The following is a 5437-nucleotide window of genomic DNA, read 5'->3' as shown; positions in this document are numbered from 1 at the left end:
ATATATATATTTATATTTATACATTTTAATAATATAAATAATATATATATATATATATATATTATATATATATATGTATGTAAATATTATATATATAAATTATATATATGTATATATAAATATATCATAAATATTTATATATAATATATATCTATTTTTTTTTATTTTTTTATTTAAAAACACAACCAAACGCAACCCACCAAACAGAGAAATAACAAAAAACACACACATCTTTTTCTCCTTTCTTTCTCACTTCTATATATTCATTCTCACTATTTCTTCTCACTATTTATCTTATCTATTCACTTCTTATTTCTCTTCAAATTAAATTTTTTATCTATTAAACAAATAATATCTAATCACTATTCTCAACAATATCACATAAACATTTTACTCATTCTTACTTTCAAATTCTAAACTAATAAACTTAAATCACTTATCTCATTTATACTAATCAAATCATATTCCATAACTCACTTCCCTCGTTACTCTTCTCTCTTGCTTTTCCTTTCTATCTCTAGGTTATATTTTTTTTTTACAACAACAACACATTTTTCTCTTCTTTTCTTTCTCATCACTTTTCTTCTCTCTTCTTTCTCATCTCTCTATCTTCTCTCTCTCTAACTATTATCTAATATCTAATTCTCTCTCACATTTTTCTTATCATCAATTTTCTCATCTTCTTTTTATTTAAATAATAATTTTGTTCACTCACTTTCTTTTTATTTCTTCTATCGTACTCTCTCTCTCTCCCCTCTCTCATCTTTTCTCTTCTCTCTTAACAACATTCAATGATTCTTCTTTCTCTTCTTCTCTCTTCTTTCTATTCTGTACTTCTTTTTCCCATATCTTTTCTATTTTTATATCTCCTCTTTTTTCTTTCTTCTTCCTTATATCTTTCCTCGTCTCTGTTCCTTCCTTCTTCTTTTTTTCCTCGTTTCTCTTCCCCCTTCTTTTTTCTTTCTCTCCATTTCTCGTCTCTATCTCTTTCTCGTCTTCTCTTTCTTTTTTTCTTCTTTCATCTTTTTTCTTCTCTCACTCTTCCTCCTTTGTTTTTCCTTCCCCTTCTTCTTCTTTTTATGCGTCTTCTCCTTCCCCTTTTTTCTTTCTTCTTCCTTCCTTCTTCTTCTCTCCTCGTCTTCTCCTTACCCTTCTTTTTCCTCGTTTCCTCCTTTCCCCTTCTTCTCTCTTTCTTCTTCTTCTACTTCTCCTTCCTCGTCTTCTCCTTCCCCTTCTTTTTTTTTCCTCGTCTTCTCTTCCCCTTCTTCTTCTTCCTCCCCTCTTCCTCCTCTTCTCCTTCCCCTTCTTCTTTTTCCTCGTCTTCTCTTCCCCTTCTTCTTCTTCCTCTTCTTCTTCCTCGTCTTCTCCTTCCCTTTCTTCTTTTTCCTCGTCTTCTCTTCCCCTTCTTCTTCTTCTTCTTCTTCTTCTTCTTCTTCTTCTTCTTCTTCTTCTTCTTCTTCTTCTTCTTCGTCGTCGTCGTCGTCGTCGTCGTCGTCGTCCTTCTCGTCCTCCTAAATGACAATATTTAATGAAAAAAAAAATAATAATAATATTTAAGTGAATCCTCCTCCTGCTGCTCTTCCTCTTCCTCGTCGCCTTCTTCTTATTATTCTTCCTCTTCTTCTTCTTCTTCTTCTTCTTCTTCTTCGTCGTCGTCGTCGTGGTCGTCGTCGTCGTCGTCGTCTTCTTTTTCTTCATCGTCGTCGTCGTCGCCCTCCTTCTCGCCGTCCTAAAATAAAAAAAGTTAATATTTAAGTGAATCCTCCTCCTGCTGCTCTTCCTCGTCGTCGTCGTCGTCGTCTTCCTCTTCTTCTTCTTCGTGGTCGTCGTCTTCTTCTTCGTCGTCGTCGTCGTCCTTCTCGTCGTCCTAAATGACAATATTTAATGAAAAAAAATCATGATAATATTTAAGTGAATCCTGTTGCTCTTCCTCGTCGTCGTCGTCTTCTTCTTCTTCTTCGTCGTCGTCGTCTTCTTCTTCTTCGTCTTCTTCTTCTTCTTCTTCTTCTTCTTCTTCTTCGTCGTCGTCGTCGTCGTCTTCGTCGTCATCGTCGTCGTCATCGTCGTCGTCCTCCTTCTCGTCGTCCTAAATGACAATATTTAATAAATAAATAAAAATTAATATTTAAGTGAATCCTCCTCCTGCTGCTTTTCCTCGTCTTCTTCGTCGTCGTCGTCGTCTCCTTCTTCTGAGTCGTCGTCGTCCTTCTCGTCGTCCTAAATGACAATATTTAATGAAAAAAAAAAAGTTAATATTTAAGTGAATCCTGTTGCTCTTCCTCGTCGTCGTCGTCTTCTTCTTCTTCGTCGTCGTCGTCGTCGTCTTCTTCTTCGTCGTCGTCTTCTTCTTTTTCTTCTTCTTCGTCGTCGTCGTCGTCGTCCTTCTCGTCGTCCTAAATGACAATATTTAATGAAAAAAAATCATGATAATATTTAAGTGAATCCTCCTCCTGCTGCTCTTCCTCTTCCTTGTCTTCTTCTTCTTCTTCGTCGTCGTCGACTTCTTCTTCTTCTTCTTCGTCGTCGTCATCGTCGTCGTCGTCCTTCTCGTCGACAATATTTAATGAAAAAAAAAATGTTGAAATTTAAGTGAATCCTCCTCCTGCTCCTCTTCCTCGTCGTCGTCGTCGTCATCGTCTTCGTCGTCGTCGTCGTCGTCGTCCTTCTCGTCGTCCTAAATGACAATATTTATTGAAAAAAAGTTAATATTTAAGTGAATCCTCTTCCTGCTGCTCTTCTTCGTCGTCGTTGTCGTCATCGTCGTCGTCTTCTTCTATTTCTTCTTCTTCGTCGTCCTCGTCCTCCTGCTGCTACTCCTCCTCCACGACGTCGTCTTTCTCATCGTCCTCGTCCTTGTCGTCCTCCTCCTGCTGCTGCTGTTACTCCTCGACGTCGGCTTCCTCATCGTTGTCGTCTTCCTCCTCGTCGTCGTGTTCATCCTCGTCCACGTCACGTCTTCATCCTCTCTCACTCTCTCTCTCACTCTCTCCCATTCTCACTCTCTCTCTCTCTCTCGCTCTCTACTCCTCGTCTTCATCCTCTCTCATTCTCTCTCTCACTCTCTCTCTCACTCTCTCCCATTCTCACTCTCACTCTCTCGCTCTCTACTCCTCGTCTTCATCCTCTCTCACTCTCTCTCTCACTCTCTCTTTCACTCTCACTTCTTCCTCGTCGTCGTCCTCGTCCTGCTGCTGTTGCTGCTCTACCTCCACCTCGTCGTCGTCGTCCTCCTCCTCGTCGCTGTCGTCGTCCTCGTCGTCCTGCTGCTGCTGCTCTACCTCCTCGTCGTCGTCGTCCTCGTCCTCCTGCTGCTGCTGCCGCTCTACCTCCTCCTCGTCGTCGTCCTCGTCCTCCTCCTGCTGCTGCTGCCGCTCTACCTCCTCCTCGTTGCCGTCGTCGTCGTCTTCATCCTCTCTCACTCTCTCTCTCACTCTCTCTCTCACTCTCACTCTCTTCCATTCTCACTCTCTCTCTCTCGCTCTCTACTCCTCGTCTTCATCCTCTCTCACTCTCTCTCTCACTCTCTCTTTCACTCTCACTTCTTCCTCGTCGTCGTCCTCGTCCTGCTGCTGTTGCTGCTCTACCTCCACCTCGTCGTCGTCGTCCTCCTCCTCGTCGCTGTCGTCGTCCTCGTCGTCCTGCTGCTGCTGCTCTACCTCCTCGTCGTCGTCGTCCTCGTCCTCCTGCTGCTGCTGCCGCTCTACCTCCTCCTCGTCGTCGTCCTCGTCCTCCTCCTGCTGCTGCTGCCGCTCTACCTCCTCCTCGTTGCCGTCGTCGTCGTCTTCATCCTCTCTCACTCTCTCTCTCACTCTCTCTCTCACTCTCACTCTCTTCCATTCTCACTCTCTCTCTCTCGCTCTCTACTCCTCGTCTTCATCCTCTCTCACTCTCTCTCTCACTCTCTCTTTCACTCTCACTTCTTCCTCGTCGTCGTCCTCGTCCTGCTGCTGTTGCTGCTCTACCTCCACCTCGTCGTCGTCGTCCTCCTCCTCGTCGCTGTCGTCGTCCTCGTCGTCCTGCTGCTGCTGCTCTACCTCCTCGTCGTCGTCGTCCTCGTCCTCCTGCTGCTGCTGCCGCTCTACCTCCTCCTCGTCGTCGTCCTCGTCCTCCTCCTGCTGCTGCTGCCGCTCTACCTCCTCCTCGTTGCCGTCGTCGTCGTCTTCATCCTCTCTCACTCTCTCTCTCACTCTCTCTCTCACTCTCACTCTCTTCCATTCTCACTCTCTCTCTCTCGCTCTCTACTCCTCGTCTTCATCCTCTCTCACTCTCTCTCTCACTCTCTCTTTCACTCTCACTTCTTCCTCGTCGTCGTCCTCGTCCTGCTGCTGTTGCTGCTCTACCTCCACCTCGTCGTCGTCGTCCTCCTTCTCGTCGCCGTCGTCGTCCTCGTCATCCTGCTGCTGCTGCTGCCGCTCTCCCTCCTCGTCGTCGTCGTCCTCGTCCTCCTCCTGCTGCTGCTGCTCTGCTCCTCCTCGTCCTCGTCGCCGTCTCCTCCTGCTGCTGCTGCCGCTACCTCCTCCACGTTGCCGTCGTCGTCGTCTTCATCCTCTCACTCTCTCTCTCACTCTCTCTCACTCTCACTCTCTTCCATTCTCACTCTCTCTCTCTCGCTCTCTACTCCTCGTCTTCATCCTCTCTGACACTCTCTCTCTCACTCTCTCTTCACTCTCACTTCTTCCTCGTCGTCGTCCTCGTCCTGCTGCTGTTGCTGCTCTACCTCCTCGTCGTCGTCGTCGTCTCCTCGTCGCCGTCGTCGTCCTCGTCGTCCTGCTGCTGCTGCTCTACCTCCTCGTCGTCGTCGTCCTCGTCCTCCTGCTGCTGCCGCTCTACCTCCTCCTCGTCGTCGTCCTCGTCCTCCTCCTGCTGCTGCTGCCGCTCTACCTCCTCCTCGTTGCCGTCGTCGTCGTCTTCATCCTCTCTCACTCTCTCTCTCACTCTCTCTCTCACTCTCACTCTCTTCCATTCTCACTCTCTCTCTCTCGCTCTCTACTCCTCGTCTTCATCCTCTCTCACTCTCTCTCTCACTCTCTCTTTCACTCTCACTTCTTCCTCGTCGTCGTCCTCGTCCTGCTGCTGTTGCTGCTCTACCTCCACCTCGTCGTCGTCGTCCTCCTCCTCGTCGCTGTCGTCGTCCTCGTCGTCCTGCTGCTGCTGCTCTACCTCCTCGTCGTCGTCGTCCTCGTCCTCCTGCTGCTGCTGCCGCTCTACCTCCTCCTCGTCGTCGTCCTCGTCCTCCTCCTGCTGCTGCTGCCGCTCTACCTCCTCCTCGTTGCCGTCGTCGTCGACTTCTTCATCTCTCTCTCACTCTCTCTTATCTCACTCTCATCTCTCATCTCACTCTCTCTCTCTATCCGTCTTCATCCTTCACTCTCTCTCACTCTCTCTTTCCACTTTCTGTCGTCGTCACGTCCTGCTGCTGTTTGCTCACTTGCTCGTC

Source organism: Penaeus japonicus, unplaced genomic scaffold (assembly GCF_977035675.1).
Source record: "Penaeus japonicus unplaced genomic scaffold, GWHDUDI00000001_assembly GWHDUDI00000016, whole genome shotgun sequence".
Classification (NCBI taxonomy): Eukaryota; Metazoa; Arthropoda; class Malacostraca; order Decapoda; family Penaeidae; genus Penaeus; species Penaeus japonicus.
This window is presented reverse-complemented; position numbering follows the sequence as displayed.